This window comes from Pseudophryne corroboree, chromosome 6, assembly GCF_028390025.1.
Source record: "Pseudophryne corroboree isolate aPseCor3 chromosome 6, aPseCor3.hap2, whole genome shotgun sequence".
NCBI classification, from domain to species: Eukaryota; Metazoa; Chordata; class Amphibia; order Anura; family Myobatrachidae; genus Pseudophryne; species Pseudophryne corroboree.
In genome coordinates, this window is record NC_086449.1 from 130,739,394 (window position 1) to 130,752,614 (window position 13,221).

Consider the following 13,221-nt stretch of genomic DNA (forward strand, 5'->3'; position numbering starts at 1 on the left):
AGCTGAGATACAGAGTATTACTGGTCTTAACACGTAGATTGTATGTAAATGTATTATTTATGATTTAGGTGATGTTGCATACAATTGAGAAGACCAGTCAAAAAATATAGTATGACGCCTTCTACAAGAAGGAGCTGCTGAATAGGGATATTATTCCCCTTCAGTTTATACACCTCTGATCTCTCGGAGAGAAGAGCAGGTCCCCTTCAGGACTATGATGCCCACTGAGGGGAGATTAAAGGATTTAGTTCCCCTTCAGTGTACAGCCGTCTTTATAAGGCTATGATTGGTGCGTTCTGGGCACGTGACATCACTTCACATGTAAAACGGGGTCTTTCTATTTTTTTCAGCAGTCATTAAATAAGGGTTCCTTCCCACATGAATGTGCTAGAACCTCTTTGAATTATAATAGCATGTATTTGAAAGAAATTTTTGTATTTATGTGAGGTGGAATTCAAAGCCTGTGTTCACGTAATTTACTCTCTCCTATCTGTGATACGGAGTAGAGTTATAGTAGTGATTATGTTAAAGAATGGTAAGGTTGCCTAGGGGTCTCATAATATAAATAGATATCAATGCTAAAACCAGGCTTTGAATGATAGCCGGGTAACATACGGACAGTTTGTTACAGGTGTATACCATGTATCTGTATTGGACGATTGTGATCATGTGACATGTTGACATGGGGATAAAACCCGAGTATAGGTAATTAGACGGCACTTATTGATAAAGGGGAGAGTATCCCAGAAACGCATTGAAGACATTATCTATCTGAGCTGGAGAAACATCTAAAAGGATCGGGACGCCACTTCACGCTGAATATACCGAGACTGCAGCCGGTACTAGTGTGAGTCCGTATTTATAAAGATCCCTGTACCTCGAGATTTGCCACCTTTTATGTACTTTTATTGTGGACTATTTTTAACTAAACTGTGGATTCTTTTGAGGAATTATTAAAAATATGTTTTTTTATCTATGTGATGGATTGATGTGTATTGGTGGGGAGGATTAAAAGAAACCTTGAGGTGCATGAGAGACAGAACTATTATGTAAGTGAGTTTCTTAAGAATCCGTGGGGTGTATTTTATATTAAAGTTCCTGTTCCAATTTTTAAAGATACCTTGATGTACACTCGAGATAGAAATATAATGTAAGTGTCTTTCTGAGAGAAAAGAATATTGCACGTTTAAGAATACACACAGCATTTCCAGCAGAAGAACAGAATAATTTCACGTTAATAAGAATAGGATTCTTTGTCAGCATATTTCCATATTTTTCCAATGCTTTGTACTTGGAAGCCGATTGGGTGTGCTTCTTTTGTTGATAAATTGCTGCTGAGAGTGAAAGAGGGAGCACAAAGCTATTTTCATTTATGTTTTAGTTAATATCCTCTCTTCACACCTGTAAAGCACCTGGGCCTGATGGTTTTTCCGGAAAGTATTTTAAAATTTTGAACTTAGACATTACCCCAGCTCTGTTAGAACTTTACAGTTTTATACACAATAAAATGGCCTGTATATCCCTCTTTTAATGATGCCTTTACCCCCCTAATCCTGAAAACAGACAGAGATCCAACGTTGCTCGGCTCCTATCGCCCAATTACCTTATTAAACGTGGATTTTAAGAATCTCTGGAAGATAATTTCTAAAAGACTGCAATCGTTTTCTTCCTCTCTCTTCTCACCACACCAGTTAGGATTTATGCGTGGAAGGAAATTGGTTAAAAGGATTCACACGGCCATAGTATCTATAGCAGCATCCAATAATGCCCCTATTATTCCTAATATGCTTTTGAGCCTTGATGATCAAAAAGCTTTTGAGGGGGCGTGGCTTGGCTACTGAGGAGAGCAGTAGTGTACCATGGGAGCTCCTCCAAAACCAGGCTTTTGTCCAGGTTTTTCCGCCCTGCACCCCACCTGAAGCTGATCACCTCCCCCCTACCTGCTTCTCCGTGAGCTGGTGCTTGGTCTGCAGAGCCGGGAGTCAGCTTCTCTGACTTTGCAGGTTGCGGCCTTGCTTGCCAGAACAGCCGGGACCTCAATATGGGTCCATGGCGGGACTTGGACCCCGGCAGCCGGACGTGTCCTACGGTCTCCTGGACTCTCTGCCTGGCCCCCCCAGAATACCTCCACACCGCCCACCCACCTTCCACATTACAGCTGCCAGATGTGATTCTCTAGGGCGCTTCGGTGCTGGGAGCCGGGACCTGTTTCAACATTCACTTGCCACTTGAGGGGTCTTGCCAGTGGCTCACTGCTCTGCTCTGTCTCCAGCCTGGCCCCAGCTCCTGGCTCCAGGTCCCTGCAGGGGTGAGTTGGCTGACTGCTCCACACGGGCTCTCTCTGGCCTGATTTCTCACAACACTTCCTCTACTGTGCACCGGAGGCTGCTGCTGTGTCTCCTGTCAATAGCATTCTGATGCTGCTCACCCATCTGTCCCTTTCCTTGTCCACCTGTACCATTAGGGTAGCCCTAGGCCAGCTTAACTTTAGCAGGAGGATATACTATTATACAATATAATTTATCTGCTTATAAGCACGTTGTTCCTTATTTGGAGACTTCCAGTCACCTCTTTGTGCGTGTGCTACAGGGTGATACTAAATACTAAACACTGCTGTCACTCATTCTCATTCACCTATCCCTCCTCCGCACAGGACTGGAGGTTTGCTGGTGTCCGGGGCAGATGCCTGTTTTGATAGATATGATGTGATGCTCTCCTACCCTCCACCCAAGGTCACCATGTTTAATGTATATGCTAACCACGGAACCAACACGTCTTAACTCCTATCAATTGTCAGCCTGATATATTTACGCTATCTACCCGTTTGCCTTGCTACCACGCAACTATGCCCCTAAGAAGTCCAAAGGCACGCTGCCCCACCGTGTCCTTCCCTGCTCAGAAAGTGTCATGCTCCTCACTCACTCTCTGGGATGGGCAAGCCACTACCTCTGCAAATTGCCCCAGATGGGGCGACATTCCCCGACTGCTATCAGTTCCTGGTATAGACCCCGACTCTTCCAATCCCCTCACTATCAAAACCTTCTGCCAAGTCTTAGCAGCCTTTAAGTCAGACCTCTCTCAAGATCTCACAGCTGCTATTCGGGATGTTAAGGTCGAGCTTACAGCCATTGGTGACCGCACAAACCACCTGGAGAGGAAAATGGAGGAACTAGTCTCCTCACACAACGACCTCATTGTGGCTCACAACCACCAACAAGCTGATTTGGAATGGCTTAAAACTAAAATGGTGGCAATGGAGGATCATTTGAGGAGGAACAATATTAAAATCCGGGTATCCCGGACTCGGTCGCTAATACAGAACTGTTAGACTACGTGATGGCCCTCTTCTGGAAGTTACTACCTTCAGCAAGCGAGTTGCTTGTCGACCGGGTTCATTGTCTTCCTAAACCTCACTCTCTACCCTCCTCGATCCCTAGAGACACCCTACTGAGAGTCCACTTCTTCACCATGAAAGAGCATATTTTTCAGGCTGCTCTTGACATGGAAGATTCTCTTGATTTGGGGGATCTCCAGCTGTTCCCGGACTTCTCTGCTCTCACCATCCAAAAACGCATGGCGCTGTCCCTTGTCACAACAGCACTTCGATCTCAGGAGATAAGATATAGATGGGGCTTTCCAGTCAAACTGATAATCACCTACAACAATTCTTCTTTTGTTATATCCGATCTCGATGCCGGGGTCAAGCTACTGGCTGAATGGGACATCCCGGTCAAATTGCTTGCTGCAATTGATTTGAGTTAATCACAATGTGCTAATAAGAAGAATTATGAAAATAGGAAAATGAAAAGCACGCCTTTATGTATTCTGGGAGGATACAGCAGAATATCTAAAAAAAAAGATGTATTTTATTTTGGGTGGATTAACAGAACATCCCTAGATGGACGGAGCAACTGCAGTCCCTGGATGTTTACTAGGATGACACAGCACAAAATATTAATTTTAAATTAAAATATTTATATTTTTTATATCACACACTGCGTTGCACAAATGAGTCAAAACTATGTAGAAGTATAGTTTCATATCACACACCAGTGGTTACAGTGTTGCACAAATGAATCAGAAATATATGTAATAATTACACACTGCGGTTGACTACACCAATAGCATCGCACAAAGCGTTTGAGTAGGAAATAATATACTGCAGTCTGACAGCAGTGTCACAGTACTTAAGAGATTAAATACAAATTGTATAGTATACTGGAGTGCAGCTCAAACAAAAACAAAAAATTTTATAATTATAATTTTAAAAGGCTTTTTCTGTTTAGCTTTTATTATTTTAATTTTACACTGGGGCAGAGTCCCTGGATGGATGGACAAATCACCCCTTTCAGATACAGCAGACCAAGCACACCTTTTTCTGATACAGCAGGCAGAGCACCCCATGACTGATATGGCAGTCAGGGCACCCCTGGACTGGTACGGCAGACTTAGCAGCACTCCTGGACTGATATGGCAGACAGGGAACCCCTGGACTGATACAGAAGACAGGGCACCCCTGGCTGATACAGCAGACATGTTACCCTGGGATTGATACAGCAGACAGGGCACTAGTGATGAGCGGGTTCGGTTCCTCGGAATCCGAACCCCCCCGAACTTCAGCCTTTTTACACGGATCCGAGGCAGACTCGGATCTTCCCGCCTTGCTCGGCTAACCCGAGCGCGCCCGAACGTCATCATCCCGCTGTCGGATTCTCGCGAGGCTCGGATTCTATCGCGAGACTCGGATTCTATATAAGGAGCCGCGCGTCGCCGCCATTTTCACACATGCATTGAGATTCATAGGGAGAGGACGTGGCTGGCGTCCTCTCCATTTAGATTAGAAGAGAGAGAGTGAGAGTGAGACACTTGATTTACTGGAGCTTAGGAGTACTCAGAGAGTGCAGAGTTTACTAGTGACTGACCAGTGACCACCAGTGCAGTTTTATTATATTATTATTTAATATAATCCGTTCTCTGCCTGAAAAAAAACGATACACAGTGACACAGTAACAGTATACCATATCTGTGCTCAGCCTCAGTGTGCTGCATCATCTATGTATATCTGACTGTGCTGAGTGCTCAGTGCTCACACAGCTTAATTGTGGGGGAGACTGGGGAGCAGTAGCAGGAGTACATATTATTTAACAGTGCACACTTTTGCTGCCAGAGTGCCACTGCCAGTGTGACTGACCAGTGACCACTGTCTGACCACCAGTATATTGTGATTGTCTGCCTGAAAAAGTTAAACACTCGTCGTGTGGTGTTTTTATTCTATAAACGCATTCTGCTGACAGTGTCCAGCAGGTCCGTCATTAATTATATAATATATACCTGTCCGGCTGCAGTAGTGATATATATATATATTTTTTATATCATTATCATCCAGTCTATATTAGCAGCAGACGCAGTACGGTAGTCCACGGATGTAGCTACCTCTGTGTCGGCAGTCGCTCGTCCATCCATAATTGTATACCACCTACCTGTGGTGTTTTTTTTTTTTTCTATCTTCTTGATACTAGTAGCTTACTTTAGGAGTCTGCAGTGCTGACAGTGTCCAGCAGGTCCGTCATTATAATATATACCTGTCCGGCTGCAGTAGTGATATATATATTTTTTATATCATTATCATCCAGTCTATATTAGCAGCAGACGCAGTACGGTAGTCCACGGCTGTAGCTACCTCTGTGTCGGCAGTCGCTCGTCCATCCATAATTGTATACCACCTACCTGTGGTGTTTTTTTTTTTCTATCTTCTTGATACTACTAGTAGCTTACTTTAGGAGTCTGCAGTGCTGCTGACAGTGTCCAGCAGGTCCGTCATTATATAATATATACCTGTCCGGCTGCAGTAGTGATATATATATATTTTTTATATCATTATCATCCAGTCTATATTAGCAGCAGACGCAGTACGGTAGTCCACGGCTGTAGCTACCTCTGTGTCGGCAGTCGCTCGTCCATCCATAATTGTATACCACCTACCTGTGGTGTTTTGTTTTTTTTTCTATCTTCTTGATACTACTAGTAGCTTACTTTAGGAGTCTGCAGTGCTGCTGACAGTGTCCAGCAGGTCCGTCATTATATAATATATACCTGTCCGGCTGCAGTAGTGATATATATATATATATTTTTTATATCCTTATCATCCAGTCTATATTAGCAGCAGACGCAGTACGGTAGTCCACGGCTGTAGCTACCTCTGTGTCGGCAGTCGCTCGTCCATCCATAATTGTATACCACCTACCTGTGGTGTTTTTTTTTCTATCTTCTTGATACTACTAGTAGCTTACTTTAGGAGTCTGCAGTGCTGCTGACAGTGTCCAGCAGGTCCGTCATTATATAATATATACCTGTCCGGCTGCAGTAGTTATATATATATATTTTTTATATCATTATCATCCAGTCTATATTAGCAGCAGACGCAGTACGGTAGTCCACGGCTGTAGCTACCTCTGTGTCGGCAGTCGCTCGTCCATCCATAATTGTATACCACCTACCTGTGGTGTTTTTTTTTTCTATCTTCTTGATACTACTAGTAGCTTACTTTAGGAGTCTGCAGTGCTGCTGACAGTGTCCAGCAGGTCCGTCATTATATAATATATACCTGTCCGGCTGCAGTAGTTATATATATATATTTTTTATATCATTATCATCCAGTCTATATTAGCAGCAGACGCAGTACGGTAGTCCACGGCTGTAGCTACCTCTGTGTCGGCAGTCGCTCGTCCATCCATAATTGTATACCACCTACCTGTGGTGTTTTTTTTTTTTTTCTATCTTCTTGATACTACTAGTAGCTTACTTTAGGAGTCTGCAGTGCTGCTGACAGTGTCCAGCAGGTCCGTCATTATATAATATATACCTGTCCGGCTGCAGTAGTGATATATATATATATTTTATATCATTATCATCCAGTCTATATTAGCAGCAGACGCAGTATGGTAGTCCACGGCTGTAGCTACCTCTGTGTTGGCAGTCGCTCGTCCATCCATAATTGTATACCACCTACCTGTGGTGTTTTTTTTTTTTTTCTATCTTCTTGATACTACTAGTAGCTTACTTTAGGAGTCTGCAGTGCTGCTGACAGTGTCCAGCAGGTCCGTCATTATATAATATATACCTGTCCGGCTGCAGTAGTGATATATATATATATTTTTTTTATATCATTATCATCCAGTCTATATTAGCAGCAGACGCAGTACGGTAGTCCACGGCTGTAGCTACCTCTGTGTCGGCAGTCGCTCGTCCATCCATAAGTACACTAGTATCCATCCATCTCCATTGTTTACCTGAGGTGCCTTTTAGTTGTGCCTATTAAAATATGGAGAACAAAAATGTTGAGGTTCCAAAAATAGGGAAAGATCAAGATCGACTTCCACCTCGTGCTGAAGCTGCTGCCACTAGTCATGGCCGAGACGATGAAATGCCAGCAACGTCGTCTGCCAAGGCCGATGCCCAATGTCATAGTACAGAGCATGTAAAATCCAAAACACCAAATATCAGTAAAAAAAGGACTCAAAAATCTAAAATAAAATTGTCGGAGGAGAAGCGTAAACTTGCCAATATGCCATTTACCACACGGAGTGGCAAGGAACGGCTGAGGCCCTGGCCTATGTTCATGGCTAGTGGTTCAGCTTCACATGAGGATGGAAGCACTCAGCCTCTCGCTAGAAAAATGAAAAGACTCAAGCTGGCAAAAGCACAGCAAAGAACTGTGCGTTCTTCGAAATCTCAAATCCACAAGGAGAGTCCAATTGTGTCGTTTGCGATGCCTGACCTTCCCAACACTGGACGTGAAGAGCATGCGCCTTCCACCATTTGCATGCCCCCTGCAAGTGCTGGAAGGAGCACCCGCAGTCCAGTTCCTGATAGTCAGATTGAAGATGTCAGTGTTGAAGTACACCAGGATGAGGAGGATATGGGTGTTGCTGGCGCTGGGGAGGAAATTGACCAGGAGGATTCTGATGGTGAGGTGGTTTGTTTAAGTCAGGCACCCGGGGAGACACCTGTTGTCCGTGGGAGGAATAGGGCCATTGACATGCCTGGTGAAAATACCAAAAAAATCAGCTCTTCGGTGTGTAAGTATTTCAACAGAAATGCGGACAACATTTGTCAAGCCGTGTGTTGCCTTTGTCAAGCTGTAATAAGTAGGGGTAAGGATGTTAACCACCTCAGAACATCTTCCCTTATACGTCACCTGCAGCGCATTCATCATAAGTCAGTGACAAGTTCAAAAACTTTGGGCGACAGCGGAAGCAGTCCACTGACCAGTAAATCCCTTCCTCTTGTAACCAAGCTCACGCAAACCACCCCACCAACTCCCTCAGTGTCAATTTCCTCCTTCCCCAGGAATGCCAATAGTCCTGCAGGCCATGTCACTGGCAATTCTGACGAGTCCTCTTCTGCCTGGGATTCCTCCGATGCATCCTTGCGTGTAACGCCTACTGCTGCTGGCGCTGCTGTTGTTGCTGCTGGGAGTCGATGGTCATCCCAGAGGGGAAGTCGTACTCGTAAGACCACTTTTACTACTTCCACCAAGCAATTGACTGTCCAACAGTCCTTTGCGAGGAAGATGAAATATCACAGCAGTCATCCTGCTGCAAAGCGGATAACTGAGGCCTTGGCATCCTGGGCGGTGAGAAACGTGGTTCCGGTATCCATCATTACTGCAGAGCCAACTAGAGACTTGTTGGAGGTACTGTGTCCCCGGTACCAAATACCATCTAGGTTCCATTTCTCTAGGCAGGCGATACCGAAAATGTACACAGACCTCAGAAAAAGACTCACCAGTGTCCTAAAAAATGCAGTTGTACCCAATGTCCACTTAACCACGGACATGTGGACAAGTGGAGCAGGGCAGGCTCAGGACTATATGACTGTGACAGCCCACTGGGTAGATGTATGGACTCCCGCCGCAAGAACAGCAGCGGCGGCACCAGTAGCAGCATCTCGCAAACGCCAACTCTTTCCTAGGCAGGCTGCGCTTTGTATCACCGCTTTCCAGAATACGCACACAGCTAAAAACCTCTTACGGCAACTGAGGAAGATCATCGCAGAATGGCTTACCCCAATTGGACTCTCCTGTGGATTTGTGGCATCGGACAACGCCAGCAATATTGTGTGTGCATTAAATCTGGGCAAATTCCAGCACGTCCCATGTTTTGCACATACCTTGAATTTGGTGGTGCAGAATTATTTAAAAAACGACAGGGGCGTGCAAGAGATGCTGTCGGTGGCCAGAAGAATTGCGGGACACTTTCGGCGTACAGGCACCACGTACAGAAGACTGGAGCACCACCAAAAACGCCTGAACCTGCCCTGCCATCATCTGAAGCAAGAAGTGGTAACGAGGTGGAATTCAACCCTCTATATGCTTCAGAGGTTTGAGGAGCAGCAAAAGGCCATTCAAGCCTATACAACTGAGCACGATATAGGAGGTGGAATGCACCTGTCTCAAGCGCAGTGGAGAATGATTTCAACGTTGTGCAAGGTTCTGCAACCTTTTGAACTTGCCACACGTGAAGTCAGTTCAGACACTGCCAGCCTGAGTCTGGTCATTCCCCTCATCAGGCTTTTGCAGAAGAAGCTGGAGACATTAAAGGAGGAGCTAACACAGAGCGATTCCGCTAGGCATGTGGGACTTGTGGATGGAGCCCTTAATTCGCTTAACAAGGATTCACGGGTGGTCAATCTGTTGAAATCAGAGCACTACATTTTGGCCACCGTGCTCGATCCTAGATTTAAAACCTACCTTGGATCTCTCTTTCCGGCAGACACAAGTCTGCTGGGGTTCAAAGAACTGCTGGTGACAAAATTGTCAAGTCAAGCGGAACGCGACCTGTCAACATCTCCTCCTTCACATTCTCCCGCAACTGGGGGTGCGAGGAAAAGGCTCAGAATTCTGAGCCCACCCGCTGGCGGTGATGCAGGGCAGTCTGGAGCGACTGCTGATGCTGACATCTGGTCCGGACTGAAGGACCTGACAACGATTACGGACATGTCGTCTACTGTCACTGCATATGATTCTCTCCCCATTGAAAGAATGGTGGAGGATTATATGAGTGACCGCATCCAAGTAGGCACGTCAGACAGTCCATACTTATACTGGCAGGAAAAAGAGGCAATTTGGAGGCCCTTGCACAAACTGGCTTTATTCTACCTAAGTTGCCCTCCCACAAGTGTGTACTCCGAAAGAGTGTTTAGTGCCGCCGCTCACCATGTCAGCAATCGGCGTACGAGGTTACATCCAGAAAATGTGGAGAAGATGATGTTCATTAAAATGTATTATAATCAATTCCTCCGTGGAGACATTGACCAGCAGCAATTGCCTCAGTACACAGGGAGCTGAGATGGTGGATTCCAGTGGGGACGAATTGATAATCTGTGAGGAGGGGGATGTACACGGTGATATATCGGAGGATGATGATGAGGTGGACATCTTGCCTCTGTAGAGCCAGTTTGTGCAAGGAGAGATTAATTGCTTCTTTTTTGGTGGGGGTCCAAACCAACCCGTCATTTCAGTCACAGTCGTGTGGCAGACCCTGTCACTGAAATGATGGGTTGGTTAAAGTGTGCATGTCCTGTTTATACAACATAAGGGTGGGTGGGAGGGCCCAAGGACAATTCCATCTTGCACCTCTTTTTTCTTTCATTTTTCTTTGCGTCATGTGCTGTTTGGGGGGTGTTTTTTGGAAGGGCCATCCTGCGTGACACTGCAGTGCCACTCCTAGATGGGCCAGGTGTTTGTGTCGGCCACTAGGGTCGCTTAGCTTACTCACACAGCTACCTCATTGCGCCTCTTTTTTTCTTTGCGTCATGTGCTGTTTGGGGAGTGTTTTTTGGAAGGGCCATCCTGCGTGACACTGCAGTGCCACTCCTAGATGGGCCAGGTGTTTGTGTCGGCCACTAGGGTCGCTTAGCTTACTCACACAGTTACCTCATTGCGCCTCTTTTTTTCTTTGCGTCATGGGCTGTTTGGGGAGTGTTTTTTGGAAGGGCCATCCTGCGTGACACTGCAGTGCCACTCCTAAATGGGCCAGGTGTTTGTGTCGGCCACTAGGGTCGCTTATCTTAGTCACACAGCTACCTCATTGCGCCTCTTTTTTTTCTTCTTTGCGTCATGTGCTGCTGTTTGAGGAGTGTTTTTTGGAAGGGCCATCCTGCGTGACACTGCAGTGCCACTCCTAGATGGGCCAGGTGTTTGTGTCGGCCACTAGGGTCGCTTAGCTTACTCACACAGCTACCTCATTGCGCCTCTTTTTTTCTTTGCGTCATTTGCTGTTTGGGGAGTGTTTTTTGGAAGGGCCATCCTGCGTGACACTGCAGTGCCACTCCTAGATGGGCCAGGTGTTTGTGTCGGCCACTAGGGTCGCTTAGCTTACTCACACAGCTACCTCATTGCGCCTCTTTTTTTCTTTGCGTCATGTGCTGTTTGGGGAGTGTTTTTTGGAAGGGCCATCCTGCGTGACACTGCAGTGCCACTCCTAGATGGGCCAGGTGTTTGTGTCGGCCACTAGGGTCGCTTAGCTTACTCACACAGCTACCTCATTACGCCTCTTTTTTCTTTGCGTCATGTGCTGTTTGGGGAGTGTTTTTTGGAAGGGCCATCCTGCGTGACACTGCAGTGCCACTCCTAGATGGGCCAGGTGTTTGTGTCGACCACTAGGGTCACTTAGCTTACTCACACAGCTACCTCATTGCACCTCTTTTTTTCTTTGCATCATGTGCTGTTTGGGGAGTGTTTTTTGGAAGGGCCATCCTGCGTGACACTGCAGTGCCACTCCTAGATGGGCCAGGTGTTTGTGTCGGCCACTTGGGTCGCTTAGCTTAGCCATCCAGCGACCTCGGTGCAAATTTTAGGACTAAAAATAATATTGTGAGGTGTGAGGTGTTCAGAATAGACTGAAAATGAGTGGAAATTATGGTTATTGAGGTTAATAATACTTTGGGATCAAAATGACCCCCAAATTCTATGATTTAAGCTGTTTTTTAGGGTTTTTTGAAAAAAACACCCGAATCCAAAACACACCCGAATCCGACAAAAAAAATTCGGTGAGGTTTTGCCAAAACGCGTTCGAACCCAAAACACGGCCGCGGAACCGAACCCAAAACCAAAACACAAAACCCGAAAAATTTCCGGTGCTCATCACTACAGGGCACCCCTGGACTTATACAGCAGACAGGGCACCCATGGACTGATACAGCATCCCTAGACCCCATGGTCCGAATAATTGAATCCTGGTCTTCCTTGCATATCGGGACTGCTTAAGTTAAAATTACAGCGTTCACCGATGATGTCCCCATTTATTTGTCAAATCCCAAACACTCTTTAAAACTTTTACTAGATTTGGTTGAAAGGGCGGGCTCAGTCTCCAGTTTGTTTGTTAACTTTGAGAAATCACAAGCCTTCTACTTAAAACTGGGATTTTTTTCATCCCACATGGGCTACAGAGTTGTCCTTGAACTGGATGAGATAGAGAGTTCCATACCCTTAGAATGTAAGCTCTCACGAGTAGGGCCCTCTTCCCTCATGTGCTTATACTTTTCTTACTTTAATAATCCTCAACCGCCCAGATCCCACAGTTTTTTGACCACCTGGAACTTATCTCTATGTTTACTGGTGTAGTTATGCTTAGCTGCCCTGTACTTGTCCTATATTGTATTCAACTGTAAGTCACTGTTTTCCTATTTTTTATGTGCATTTGTACTCTGTAATCGGGCGCTGCGGAACCCTTGTGGCGCCATATAAATAAAGGATAATAATAATAATAATAATACCTGGGTATTTTCATCCCCAAAAATATCACTAATCTATACAAAATAAATATGAAAAAAATAGTTAAGCAAATAACAGCGGATTTAGGGAGGATGGGCTGTCTCCAAATCTCTTTTCTGGGAAGACCAAATCTTCGTATAGTCTTTTTCCCAAAACTTTTATATACACTACAGGTTCTCCCTATCCTACTGTCCCAACAGGACTTTCTACAGATAACCTCCTTATTTTGAAAACTTATTTGGAATAATAAATGCACGAGAATTGGTCTGTTTAAATTGTGTCAACCTAAGTTTAATGGGGGTATTAACTTTCCCAACATTCTGACATTTAGCCATGCTACCAATGTCTGTTACATAAAGGACTGCTTGTATAATGGTCAAACCTATACCGATACACCTTTAGAACAAAACTTCACCCCTCAGTTATCATTAATAGCTTTTTTGCAC

The 13,221-nt window shown here is 45.2% G+C and overlaps 1 long non-coding RNA gene across 1 annotated transcript in view; it reads left to right on the plus strand.

Annotated features, from left to right (window-relative positions):
• The first annotated feature begins 693 nt into the window (after positions 1 to 693).
• Positions 694 to 13,221, plus strand: part of LOC134935040 (uncharacterized) — an 85,440-nt gene continuing 72,912 nt past the window's right edge. The window contains exon 1 of the long non-coding RNA XR_010179858.1: positions 694 to 847. This is a non-coding gene — a long non-coding RNA (uncharacterized LOC134935040). The remainder of the gene's footprint in view (positions 848 to 13,221) is intronic.